Source organism: Mytilus trossulus, chromosome 3 (assembly GCF_036588685.1).
Source record: "Mytilus trossulus isolate FHL-02 chromosome 3, PNRI_Mtr1.1.1.hap1, whole genome shotgun sequence".
Classification (NCBI taxonomy): Eukaryota; Metazoa; Mollusca; class Bivalvia; order Mytilida; family Mytilidae; genus Mytilus; species Mytilus trossulus.
This window is the reverse complement of record NC_086375.1, coordinates 18,432,769-18,448,073: the sequence shown is the minus strand read 5'-3', so window position 1 is coordinate 18,448,073 and position 15,305 is coordinate 18,432,769. Positions and strand designations below refer to the sequence as shown.

The 15,305-nt window shown below is 35.1% G+C and overlaps 1 protein-coding gene across 1 annotated transcript in view; it reads right to left on the bottom strand.

Annotated features, from left to right (window-relative positions):
- Positions 1-1,833: 1,833 nt before the first annotated feature.
- Positions 1,834-15,305, bottom strand: part of LOC134710313 (protein stum homolog) — a 338,001-nt gene continuing 324,529 nt past the window's right edge. The window contains exon 4 of the transcript XR_010106111.1: positions 1,834-1,844. The gene's annotated coding sequence lies outside the window, so the exon portion shown is untranslated. The remainder of the gene's footprint in view (positions 1,845-15,305) is intronic.

Here is a 15,305-nt window from a genome sequence, read left to right as displayed (position 1 = left end):
ATGCAGAAAGCCGAACAACCAAACCCAGTTAAACAATCTCATCTCTGGTCCTGGCATCGGAACAATCCCAACTTCCTCCAATGCTATAAATAAATACATAATGTCTGACATCCTTACAATCACAGAAGGGTTGACCTTCGTTGAAAGTCTTCAAAAATATTACAACTAGCTTCACGAATTCGAACCTTAAGCCGGCGCCCAACTTACCAACTCTGGAGCGTCACTCCTGCAGACGAAAACAAGATGCAACTGTACAAAACCATCCAGAAAAAATCGACGATCCTCTGTGGATTTTGCATGAGACAGTGTGATTTCATAGCCATTCCCCAAGCCTCACAGTTTAACCGCCGCCTAGCTGCCAATAGTGGTCAAGAAAAGCCAAGATATATTATCGTTGCCTTTCAAACCGACAGAGATAATGACAAAACCCATAATGCTTCCGTGTTCAATCGCTGTCGATTGCAAAATATCCATGTCACCCTCAAAGCTAAACCCTTCTCAGCCGTCGACTTTAATGTCGTGTTTTTCACAAAACAAGGTTGCCAGAGTGTTCAAGGAGGATGTAGACTCCAGAAAGAAATTCTACAACATTAAAACCCTCCTCAGTAACGGTGGTGTCAACCCCTCTGATTTCATTGACATAGAGCCGCTGTTTGTCATCGATGTAAGTCATCAGTCCGAGCGGACATCCAGATTCGAGCGGAATTCGAGCGTTATGTTCCCGCCAACACCGAAGCATTTGCACTTCCAATCTCCGTAGGAGTCCTAGGCCTCCAGTTCGAATCGGTCGGTCAGTAGTTGAATGTTGTGTTTTAATAAATAAATGGACACCACACTGTTGCAGCAAATCGTCCACAACACAGACCAAAAACATGGGTTTCCATCCTTGTCTCTGGAAACGACAGTTGCATTTTTACTCGGTTCAACCCCCCTCCCCCAACTACAATTTAAGGAATCGAACACCACATTGGGATTTAAGAGACAGCTTTACACATTTGATCGGGCAACACATGTTACAAGGAGGGTGAATACATTGTTAGAATCAGAAGCATCAACAGCATCCTGGTGAACAGTGGCATCATCAATAGCAGCTACATACACGGCACCCAACAGTCTTCTATCTGAAGCTTCCCCCCTCCCCCCGCAATCGATCCCGGGGTAAAGATCTTTAAAACCCCCCAAAAATACGGTGTACTTACCCGTGATCTTGAGAACCATCAATCGCATGCAGACATACCTCACCGATCCAGACGGCGATCCTACACAATCTCTGCAGAGAACATCTCACCACCCGCTTCCATCTTCGCGAGGCATGAATAAATAGTCTATCGAAATACGGTTTGAACTTTATAAAAGGTCAATCCAAATATTACAGAGAGCAGACACAAATGGTTTCCCGGTCACCATTCGTTTATCCCACACAAACCTGCAAGGTGAACACAAGATGTTGCTTACCCCGCGACTGATTGAAAAGATCACCAAGCTCCTACAAAATGGTTTTAGTGGAAAAAAGCACTAACCAATTGAAGAAAAACATTCAAAAAGAAAGTGGATTCCTATCCATGTTAGCGGAAAGGGCAATGCGAGCCCTTCCTATGTTGGCGAACACAATTCATGTCAGCATGAGGTGTTGGAGCCCTAAGTTGTCTGTGTGAAATAGCGATCAACAATGCATTTGGACCTAGATTTAACACCAAAAGGGGTGGTTGTGTGAAGGTGCGTGATAAAGGTCTATATATTTTCCCTTCAACCTATAGTGACGGTTTGTATTTGAAACTAAGTCATCGATTCTGCTAGGCCTAGGGTTCTGGTCTGATCTGATCTGCAGCAAACAGTCCGTTCAAGAATATTCGACTTTTGATACAATCATTTATATATATAAAATCTACACTTCAGTTGAATTTAATGGAAATTGAAAGACCAGGGGGTCTCACCCTTATTAAAGCGGTCTCAGGTAGCTTTTCACTTAATATTTTGAATATCCAACTGGCACTTTGGGCGCTCCGTAAACATACAAGACAGGAAGTCTAGCAAAATTCCTTTTAGTCACGAGTATATCTACCTATTGACTAAATGTCTGCATAATATTAGAAAGATTGAGCAATTAGGGGGCTCTTACCATTGCCCTGTGCCCTTTGTCCTAAAATTTTGATAATTTTTAGCTGAAAAGTGACAATACAAGCCCTCCATAAATATCGAATATGACATTATTTTTGGCAATTCTTTTGATAAAACCTTTATATATACAGAGTCTAGGATTTTCCTTAATTTTGTGGACATTGAAAGAACAGGGGGGTCTCACCCTCATTTAAGCGGTCTCAGGTAGCTTTTCACTATATACTTTGAATATCCAACTGGTACTTTGGGCGCTCCGTAAACATAAAAGACAGGAAGTCTACCCTACTTCCTTTTAGTCACGTGTGTATCTGCCTATTGACTTAATGTCTGCATAATATTAGAAAGATTGAGCAATAAGGGGGCTCTCACCATTGCCCTGTACCTTTTGTCCTAAAATTGTGATAAATTTTAGCTGAAAAGTGACAATACAAGCCCTCCATAGTTATCGAATATGACATTATTCTGGGCAATCCTTCTGCTACAACCTTAATATATACAGAGTCTATGATTTAATTAAATTTTGTGGACATTAAAAGACCAGGGGAGTCTCACCCTCATTTAAGCGGTCTCAGGTAGCTTTTCACTATATATTTTGAATATCCAACTGGCACTTTGGGCGCACCGTAAACATAAAAGACAGGAAGTCTACCCAAATTCCTTTTAGTCACGTGTGTATCTACCTATTGGGTGCAATCAACAGTTTTTTTCTATGACGTCACATTTTTAGGGACCATGCATAAGTGACCCTTAGTGGTGGACTGATTAATAAAGATACTTGTATAAAACTTGATATCACTGGAATCAGAATGTTCTCTAGTTTATAATGAAATAAAAATAATGTGTACTTTTAATATATTAAAAACATTCCATCCAATGAACATGGGGGAAAAAAGCTCTAATTTTGACAGAAAAAACTTGAAACCAGGTCATGTGCACAGACATGAAGACATGATCCATGCACATTTTTCATAATCAAAACTGTATGAAATTTGTAGGTTTTTACCTGGCCTTTCAAAAAAATCTTGTTTCAGGGTACGGTTTCCTGCTCCGAAAAGAGCTACAGTGGCTGCAAATAAGTTTTCAATTTTCACTGCCAAAAAAACAGGATGTTTACAAAGTTGTCTCCCCTCAAAGCATATAAAGTTAATTTAATTTTTAAAAATATTTCTATCATTCAACCTGTTTTAATTGAAAGCTAATTAACTATTTTTTACAATCAAACACAAAAAACATGATACTTTTGCACCAATTGAGTTAATAAACAGGGGTTTCCCTCCATGGTTATTTTTAGTCAGGGAATAACCCCTAGTTTTTTATACGAAACTGTTTATAGCACCCATTGACTAAATGTCTGCATAATATTAGAAAGATTGAGCAATGAGGGGGCTCTCACCATTGCCCTGTGCCCTTTGTCCTAAAATTTTGATAATTTTTAGCTGAAAAGTGAAAATACAAGCCCTTCATAGATATCGAATATGACATTATTCTTGGTAATCCTTCTGATACAACCTTTATATATACATAGTCTATGATTTACTTAAATTTTGTGGACATTGAAAGACCAGGGGGGGGGGGGGTCTCACCCTCATTTAAGCGGTCTCAGGTAGCTTTTCACTGTATATTTTGAATATCCAACTGGCACTTTGGGCGCTCCGTAAACATAAAAGACAGGAAGTCTACCCAAATTCCTTTTAGTCACGTGTGTATCTACCTATTGACTAAATGTCTGCATAATATTAGAAAGGTTGAGCAATGAGGGGGCTCTCACCATTGCCCTGTGCCCTTTGTCCTAAAATTTTGATAATTTTTAGCTGAAAAGTGACAATACAAGCCCTTCATAGATATCGAATATGACATTATTCTTGGTAATCCTTCTGATACAACCTTTATATATACAGAGTTTATGATTTACTTAAATTATGTGGACATTGAAAGACCAGGGGGTTTCACCCTCATATAAGCGGTCTCAGGTAGCTTTTCACTATATATTTTGAATATCCAACTTGCACTTTGGGCGCACCGTAAACATAAAAGGCAGAAAGTCTACCCAAATTCCTTTAAGTCACGTGTGTATCTACCTATTGACTAAATGTCTGCATAATATTAGAAAGATTGAGCAATTAGGGGGCTCTCACCATTGCCCTGTACTTTTTGTCCTAAAATTTTGATAATTTTTAGCTGAAAAGTGACAATACAAGCCCTCCATAGATATCGAATATGACATTATTCTTGGTAATCCTTCTGATACAACCTTTATATATACAGAGCCTATGATTTACTCAAATTATGTGGACATTGAAAGACCAGGGGGGTCTCACCCTCATTTAAGCGGTCTCAGGTAGCTTTTCACTATATATTTTGAATATCCAACTTGCACTTTGGGCGCACCGTAAACATAAAAGACAGAAAGTCTACCCAAATTCCCTTTAGTCACGTGTGTATCTACCTATTGACTAAATGTCTGCATAATATTAGAAAGGTTGAGCAATGAGGGGGCTCTCACCATTGCCCTGTGCCCTTTGTCCTAAAATTTTGATAATTTTTAGCTGAAAAGTGACAATACAAGCCCTTCATAGATATCGAATATGACATTATTCTTGGTAATCCTTCTGATACAACTTTTATATATACAGAGTCTATGATTTACTTAAATTATGTGGACATTGAAAGACCAGGGGGTTTCACCCTCATGTAAGCGGTCTCAGGTAGCTTTTCACTATATATTTTGAATATCCAACTGGCACTTTGGGCGCTCCGTAAACATAAAAGACAGGAAGTCTACCCAAATTCCTTTTAGTTACGTGTGTATCTACCTATTGACTAAATGTCTGCATAATATTAGAAAGATTGAGCAATGAGGGGGCTCTCACCATTGCCCTGTGCCCTTTGTCCTAAAATTTTGATAATTTTTAGCTGAAAAGTGAAAATACAAGCCCTTCATAGATATCGAATATGACATTATTCTTGGTAATCCTTCTGACACAACCTTTATATATAGAGCCTATGATTTACTTAAATTTTGTGGACATTTAAAGACCAGGGGGGGTCTCACCCTCATTTAAGCGGTCTCAGGTAGCTTTTCACTATATATTTTGAATATCCAACTGGCACTTTGGGCGCTCCGTAAACATAAAAGACAGGAAGTCTACCCAAATTCCTTTTAGTTACGTGTGTATCTACCTATTGACTAAATGTCTGCATAATATTAGAAAGATTGAGCAATGAGGGGGCTCTCACCATTGCCCTGTGCCCTTTGTCCTAAAATTTTGATAATTTTTAGCTGAAAAGTGAAAATACAAGCCCTTCATAGATATCGAATATGACATTATTCTTGGTAATCCTTCTGACACAACCTTTATATATAGAGCCTATGATTTACTTAAATTTTGTGGACATTGAAAGACCAGGGGGGTCTCACCCTCATTTAAGCGGTCTCAGGTAGCTTTTCACTATATATTTTGAATATCCAACTGGCACTTTGGGCGCTCCGTAAACATAAAAGACAGGAAGTCTACCCAAATTCCTTTTAGTTACGTGTGTATCTACCTATTGACTAAATGTCTGCATAATATTAGAAAGATTGAGCAATTAGGGGGCTCTCACCATTGCCCTGTACTTTTTGTCCTAAAATTTTGATAATTTTTAGCTGAAAAGTGACAATACAAGCCCTCCATAGATATCGAATATGACATTATTCTTGGCAATCCTTCTGATACAACCTTTATATATACAGAGTCTATGATTTTCTTAAATTTTATGGACATTGAAATACCAGGGGGGTCTCACCCTCATTTAAGCGGTTTCAAGTAGCTTTTCACTGTATATTTCTTTTATGGGCTTTCCATAAATATTTCTATTTATAATCCTAATTGTTTTCTAGAGTAATCGGTTTTTGTTTTTGTTTTTAAGAAAAATCCTGTATAAAAGTACTGTACCTCTTTGATTTGTTTTTATTGACAACAATATATATTACATTTAGACAAATATGCAAATTAGAAAAGGGTTTATTTTCGAGAACAACGAGAATTTGCGACAGCTTGAAGAGTATGGCAAGCCAAAGTGGACAAAAAGAGCTATTTTCTAATATTAGAAAATCATTTTCTAATATTAGAAAATCATTTTCTAATATTAAAAAATCATTTTCTAATATTAAAAAATCATTTTCTAATATTAAAAAAGAAAAAGTCTATTTACTAATATTAGAAAATGATTTTCTAATATTAGAAAATGATTTCTTAATATTAGAAAATGCTTTTTTAATATTAGAAAATCATTTTCTAATATTAGAAAATCATTTTCTAATATTAGAAAATCATTTTTTAATATTAGAAATTCATTTTCTAATATTAGAAAATCAAAAGTAATTTCTTATATTAGAAATTCATTTTTTAATATTAATAAATGATTTTTAAATATTAGAAATTTATTAGAAAATCATTTTCTAATATTAGAAAATCATTTTTTAATATTAGAAATTCATTTTCTAATATTAGAAAATCAAAAGTAATTTCTTATATTAGAAATTCATTTTCTAATATTAATAAATCATTTTCTAATATTAAAAAATCATTTTCTAATATTAGAAAATCATTTTCTAATATTAGAAAATCATTTTCTAATATTAGAAAATCATTTTCTAATATTAGAAAATCATTTTTTAATATTAGAAAATCATTTTTTAATATTAGAAAATCATTTTCTAATATTAAAAAATAAGGTACTTTTTAATATTAGAAAATGATTTTCTAATATTAAAAAATGGTTTTCTAATATTAAAAAATGATTTTCTAATATTAAAAAATGATTTTCTAATATTAAAAAAGGATTTTCTAATATTAAGAAATGATTTTTTAATATTAAAAAATCATTTTCTAATATTAAAAAGTACCTTATTTTTTAATATTAGAAAATGATTTTCTAATATTAAAAAATGATTTTCTAATATTAGAAAATGATTTTCTAATATCAGAAAATGATTTTCTAATATTAGAAAATGATTTTCTAATATCAGAAAATGATTTTCTAATATTAGAAAATGATTTTCTAATATTAGAAAATGATTTTTTAATATAAGAAAATGATTTTCTAATATTAGAAAATAGCTCTTTTTGTCCACTTTGGCTTGCCATAGAAGAGGTCATGAAACTATTTCCTACGTATCTTAACAGTTCTTTTTTTAAACTATAAAAATCATGCTTTTAATGCTATTTAGTATTATTCTTTTTTTATTTTCAACTTAATTTTGAATATCCAACCGACTGCTAGCAGCCGGTTGGATATTGAATATCGAATATCGAATAACGAACCGGCTGCTAACTTCACACACATGTTTCTGCTAATATTTATAAGATAAACTATTAAACAAATTTAACATTTTTACTAACCTTTAAAAGACAATCCAGTCTGCTAACTACACATGTCAAAGTTGGCATTATAGAATATAAGGTAACGAAATAAGATGTCAAGGGCATTAGAAACACAAATCAAAGGAAAGAAGATACCAAGAGAGCATTGAAAAACGTACTAGCATGCCAAAGAAGAAAAGTGTCAAGGGATGAAAGCCAAGTCAAAGATTAAGGAGATACCAAAGGCGCACTAGAAACCCAAGTCAAATGGTGAATTGGAGACACCCGGGTCAAAGGATAGGTAGATACCAATAGATAATAAAAATAAACCCGGTAATTCAAAGGGTAGGAAGATACAAATGGGAAATTTGAACACATGAGAACACCAAGTCAAACGGTAACCCGATACAAGGAGAGACAAAAACAAAGCAAAGAATGAGAAGATACAAGTGGAGTATAAGAACACCGAGTCAAAGGGTAGAAAGATATCAAATAAGATTTAAAACACCCAGGCAGGGGATAAAGATACAAAGGGAGAAGAAGAATACCCAATTTGAAAAAAAAAATATTATAAGGATAAAAAAGAAAATATCAACAGCACATAAGTGAACAAAGTCGTAGAGATACGTATATTCTGAGAGACAACTGAAAAGCAAGTCGAAGAAGTATGAACATACCAAGGGGAAATTAAAAACCAAGTCGAATATCATTCAAAGAAGATAACTAAAAGACATCAGAAAACCAAGTCAAAGGGCAGGCAGATGCCAATGGCATTAGAAAATAAATCCAAAGAAATAATGTACTAATGGGCATAAGGAAATCGAGTCATAGATCTATACCGAAGGCGGGGGTATTAGAATTTCTGAAACGTTAAGTCAAGGGGGAGTTAAATATTTTAGTTACAAAGGGATCATTAGAAATCCATGTCAAAGTACGAGCATACCAAATGGGCATCAGGAAATCAAATCAAGGGATGAGAAAATACCAAGGGGCATTAGAAAACCAATTCAAGGGGTGAGAAGATATTAGGGATCCTCTCTTAAACTTTCCTTTGCCAAAAAGGGTCTCGATGCCATCAACTTGGGTAATATCATTCATCATAAATTACTTAGTAGTCCAATCGAAAATACCTCATATCCTTTCTTATACCTATACCAAACCAATTGCAACTAAAAAACTCAATTACAAACACGTGGTGATGGATCTCAATATTGACGACTTCATGTCTTAACCTCCTAACTGCACATGTGTTAGTTCCCCATTCAAATATAATCCAGCTGGCAACGTTATTACCGGTGCCCTCAACATTGTCAATAACAATTCCCTGCGAAATGTGTTATATAAAGGCCCGAAATATCATAAACCTAAATCCATCAATAGGAAACAAAAATTCAAAATACTTTATGGGTCCAGTCGAGGATTATGCTAGGCAATAAGTAATACGCGTGAAAGAAATCCCAGATACTTCTTGCGAATGCGTTAAGGCTGTGAGCTCGTTGATACAAATCAGAATTAAGACACTGAATGGGCCTATCAATACTCATGCTACATCAATCTTTACAGACTCAAATGTTGCAAAACACTTGTCCTACCTCAACGACAAATGTGTTGTTGTCCCCGCAGATAAAGCCCCAAACAACGTCGTTTTTGTGTGTAAATCAAATTTACATAAACTGCTTGATAAATGAATTAGGTATTGACAATTCGCTTGGAAACTCAACATTTACCCCCATGACACTTACTGAAGAGGAAATTCTGGATAATCATATAGGTCTGTTCTATGTTTCTTTGGAATTTCAATAAAATGAATAACCGGATCTTGAATCACCTTATTGGATAACTAAGCGATATAAGTGTTCTAACAAACAACGGTTTATTACTGGGTCTTCCAATAAACTCATCATGGATACCAGGACTAAATTTAGTAAATACGCCAGACGCGCGTTTCTACAAATAACTCATCAGTGACGCTCGAATCCAAAAAAGTTAAAAAGCCAAATAAGCTACGAAGTTGAAGAGCATTGAGGACCAAAATTCCTAAAAGTTTTGCCAAATACAGCTAAGATAATCTATGCCTGATGTAGAAAAGCCTTAGTATTTCAAAAAATTCAAAAATTTGTAAACAGTAAATTTGTAATATAACCATATCAATGCAATTCATGTCAGCACAAAAAGTGCTGACTACTGGGCAAGTGTTCCACATCTTTCTGAATTGTTAACGTCAATTCTATCAGCATTCATAGCGGGCTTCAAATTTATTGTGAAACTGCTTATTCTTGAGGTGGCGTGAATCAGAGTTTGATGCTAAAAAAATCCAAAGATCTTTTAGAGTTCAATCTAAGACTATTTCACCTTGCAATAGTATAAAATCATTCGACTATTCTACACTTTACACAAGAATTCCTCTTTCCAAAGACAAATCGAAAGAGTTGGTACTAGTATTGCAGTGTTTCATAAAAAATAATGGCCAACGTAGAGGAGGAATAAATCCAACTTTGTTAAAAATAACTATGATCAAACAAAAAAAGCTTTGAAACTGACATTACATCAAGATGCTTGATTTTCTTGATTGACAACATATTTGTTACGTTTGGATGACGTGTTTTTCAACAAACTATCAATGACGGTCGGTTGAACACAAAACTTTAGGACAAAAGTGATGACTCCAGTTATGAACTTTTCATTTCTAGCAGCAACATACCAGCAGCACCTGCTTATTGTGTATATGTCTCCGAGTTGATACGTATTCCCAGGCTTGTATTATAAATCGTGATTTCTTTGATAAAGGATTGTTTCTAACAAGGAAGCTATTAAATCAGGAGTCCCAACTGTTGAAGTTGAAATCATCCCTTCGTAAATTTTATGGACGCCATCCCGAGTTGGTTGACCGTAATGGGATATAGATAATAGCGGATATGTTCCTGATGTCGTAACTACACCACCGTCCACTTTCCACACAGCTCTTCAACGGTTTCGGTACTTATGCATCTTCAGATTTCAAATGTTTGGCTTTGAGCGTTCCTGATGAAGGTAAATCCAGAAAAGCGCTTCGGACGCAAGAAATTAATAACGTGTTGTTTTCAATATTTTACATCACTGGGTCGATAGCTCTGCTGGTGGACTATCAGTCCCCGAGGGTATCATCAGCTCAGTAGTCAGTATTTCGGTACTGACATGATTTAACAAACTTTACTAAAATTTGTCCGTTCATAAATTTATAAATTATTAAGAAACTAAGGTTTCAACTCCCTCAGGCAAAGTTGGCTTTAGATGAATTTGGCTATTTATTTTAGGTATTTTTGACATACAGCTCTTCAACGGTTTCGGTACTTATGCATCTTCGGATTTCAAATGTTTTGCTTTGAGCGTTCCTGATGAAGGTAAATCCAGAAAAGCGCTTCGGACGCAAGAAATTAATAACGTGTTGTTTTCAATATTCCACTAATGTGACCTACCGAATAAGACATGGAACTGGGTTTGTACTTACATGATCAACACGACGGATGCCACATCTGTAGCAGAATCTTCGAAGCGTTCCGAAGCATCCCAGTTTTTTGGTGGGGTTCGTGTTGCTGAGTCTTTAGTTTTCTTTGTTATGTTTTGTGTACAATTGTTTGTCTCTTTGAATTTTTCTCTTTTAGCCATAGCGTTGTCAGTTTATTTTCGATTTGTGAGGTTAAATGTTCCTCTGTTATCTTTCGCCCCTTTTTTGTTAAGCTCACCTGGCCAAAAGGAGCCAAGTGAGACTTTTCTCTGAAACTACTGAGCCAAATTAAACAAAACTTGACCTTAATCGTTATTACTGTATTTAGTTTAAAAATGTATCCGATGACCCCATTCATCAACAAAGACGGTCGCTAAGTCTAAAAATATAACATAGGGGTAAAATGCAGTTTTTGGCTTACATCTCTGAAACTAAAGCATTATGGCAAATAGGAGTAAATTTGTTTAACCAGGTCAAGATCTGACTGCCCTGAAATTTTCAGACGCATCAAACAACCCCTTGTTTGGTTGCTGCCCCTGAATTGGTACATTTAAGGAAATTTTGCAGTTTTTGGAGATTATCTTGAATATTATTCTAGATAGAGATAAACTGTAACCAGCCAAATTGTTCAGAAAAGTAATTATAAGCTCTGCAAATAAGTCCGCATGATCAAAATTGTCAATTGACCCCTTCTGGAGTTTTTGCCTTTTTAAGAATTTTTTCTTCAATTTTTATAAAATTATTTTTACAAAAATATTTTCCTCTGAAACTACAGGTCCCAGTTCATTATAGAAAGAGATCCTTTTTAACAGCAAGAATGTTCAGTAAAGTAAGATCCACAAACACGTCACCATCACCAAAACAGAATCTAGCGTGAATTCTATTCTTGTCAAAATGTGCGTCCTTTGTTTAACAAAGTAGAATCCTGACCGTAATGTACACCAAGGCCCTCTAGTTAAGGAATAGAAGAGAACCAAGACGATGTAGTAAGTAGAAACCAAGGGGGAAAAGAGAACCATGTCAAAGAAGTAAGGAGATAACAAAGGGTATAACTATATAGATATTTCGGATAACATATATCCTTCGTCAGTATAATTATGATATACTGTTTACAACATTTACACTGTATAAGATACACCAGTGCCACACAGCGCACTCGCAGTCTTGCAATTAACATTGCAAAATAAGGTGTATTCCGTACCAATGGATTAACTGTTAAAAGTCTGAGTATTTAATATTTCATGGTTTGCAAGTCAGGCATGTTTGTTTCCGCATCCATTGTAAGAACCCACGGACTAGTCTGTTTTAGAGGATAAATGAGTTTTCACCGCGCAGCTAGTCTTTTCAAGCTTTTGGGCCTACAGTTCAAAATATTAGATAGTTTAGGATGGACGGAATGATATGATGATATTATATATCATAAACGTACGTTCCTGTTACCAAACCAAAAAAAAAAAAAAACCAACAGAACAGATATGCGAGGGAATTACTTGATGTTGGGTTTTAATATTATTGAGAAAGAGAGAAAATGCTGAACATTGCTAAAAGCTATCTTAGACTTGTACTGTTCGTTTTGATTTTATTATTTTAAACAGATTGTCACTTAAAATCAATTCGATTTCAAGTTTATGAATATGTTCCTGCTTTGATTGATAAATGTTTTAACGATCATCGGCATACATGTAGGCTAATGTTACCCGACAGATATAGTTCATGTATGTCCTTGATTTCGCTGTATCCTTTGACAAAGCTACCTCACAAGAGATTATTAAAGAAACTGTATGCCATACGGTAGGCCCTAACATTGATCAATATTAGGCCTGGATGGATAACTGACTTTTTAACAGTGAACGTGGACACATGTTGCGGTGAAAGGGCAAAAATCTGAATGACAAAATGTAATATTTAAGTGGAATACCCCGCTAAGTGGGTCTCATTGGGGTCTAAGCGTGACGCGGGATTGCCGATTTTTTGTAAGCGTGACACGTGAAAGTCAAATTATTGTGGCGTAAAAACGGGAAATGGGGTCTTGCGGGACCCGGGAAATAACAAAAAATGAGAATTGCTTACGTACATTGTGTAAGCGGGATACGGAAATTTGACAAACAGTAAGCGGGATTCCGGATCGGAACCCCGCCCCAATGAGACCCCCCGCTTAGGCAGTACGTGTACTAGGCCTTGTGACCAAGTTTCACGGCCGCTCTGTTAAATGGAATATATATAAACGATGTGCCCGATGTTAGAGGGTCTTTTAATTTCTTTATTGAAAAGCACTTTACGCCCATATGGACCAATGGCTTAAAACATTATACATAATATACAGTTTACATAAAACAATGAAAATAAACAATGGAGACACTTTGAACTATAATTTGTCTTTTTTTTTTAAAATCAATATATATATATATACATGTATATACGAGTCTAAATTGAAAACTACGTTCAAACCTATGACTGCGTTGGATAAAAACCGCAATTTTTATACGTGTGCATGTCAAACAAATTTCGTTGTAGAAGGGTCTAAAAACAGCACAAACAACATTTTCCAAAAGACCAAAAGAGTGAAAAAGTATATTTAAACAAAACGCATTTGACTAACAGGTCGAACAACTGATGTTCTTTAACCCTGCTGACTGCCATTGGCGATTGCCAAATAAAATTGATCACAAGATGTTACAAAATGGATCTCAATATAAATTTAATACGTCACGATAAAAAAAAAATTGTTAACTTGTGGACAGGATGTATAGCCACAAACTTCGGCGTCAATATTTCTTTAGTACACCATATCCGGATTTCGACAATAAATGTCTCTTCAGTGATGTTAGGGATCGAAACGGTATTTGGAAGGCCATATAAAAAGTACCCTCATTTTTAGAGAAAGTACCCTCATTTTTAGATTAACTCTTGAATTTTAAGAGTCAATATATAGGATGAACGGATCATATAATCTGGAGGGAAAATATGATACATGCCCAAACAAAAAATATAAACGAGTCTAAATTGAAAACTACGTTCAAACCTATGACTGCGTTGGATAAAAACCGCAATTTTTATACGTGTGCATGTCAAACAAATTTCGTTGTAGAAGGGTCTAAAAACAGCACAAACAACATTTTCCAAAAGACCAAAAGAGTGAAAAAGTATATTTAAACAAAACGCATTTGACTAACAGGTCGAACAACTGATGTTCTTTAACCCTGCTGACTGCCATTGGCGATTGCCAAACAAAATTGATCACAAGATGTTACAAAATGGATCTCAATATAAATTTAATACGTCACGATAAAAAAAAAATTGTTAACTTGTGGACAGGATGTATAGCCACAAACTTCGGCGTCAATATTTCTTTAGTACACCATATCCGGATTTCGACAATAAATGTCTCTTCAGTGATGTTAGGGATCGAAATATATATATATATATAAGAGATTCAAATTATATCAAGGACTCCCTGCCCTCAGTCTTAGTGACTTTTGTAAAAAGGAGCCTAATTTGCAAGTGTCCTGTTTTGTTTCAGGATTGAGGATATGTTTTAATTTATCTATATATCATTTAAGTTATTATATTTATTTTCATTTAAAAATTCTTTTCTTAATTGTTCATTTATTTTACATTTAAAAAAGAAATGAAACTCATCATCTAGTACATCACAATGTGTACATAGTCTTAAATCTCTGGGAATTTTCCTGTATCTTACAGTTTCTATTAATAAGCAGTGGTCACTTAATACCGGTGTCGTCTGCCATGTTATTAATTTGGTTCATGTAGATGACTTTTGTACAATTATTAACGAAAGTTCTTGTGATATGTAGTTATAATTTGTGATTGGTTTGTTTTATAACAAGCTTATTAAGTCTTAAACAGCTTGGAATCCACCAGAATTCAACTTTTTTCACCTGCCTGATAGTACAAAAAATTGCAGACGATTATGATACCATCAACTTCTTAATCTGATCATCTTTCACAATTATATAGACGCACTCTACAATTGGTTCAAGCAGAGATATAGTCTATGCTTTGGTCCAAGATATGGGATAGGAAATTTAATGTGAACAAATATGACAGAATCCACCAAGGATTTGTATGATACCAGAGACTTATTTTTCAAACGATCCAGCCATTTTAAACGGGGGTTCCTAACACAGGATAAAGGGTGGCGGGTTACAACCACATGTCCCCATCCAAATGCATTGGTCGTCCAAAAAAAAAGGGGAGTCCAACCCCTGGACTCCCAACCCCCTGGATCCGCCACTGTAAATCTTCAAAATACAGCTTTAATCTAATTCAGTGGTTGTCGTTTGTTTATGTGTTACATATTTGTGAGGCCCCTCATGGGGGGTCCTAGTAATCACATA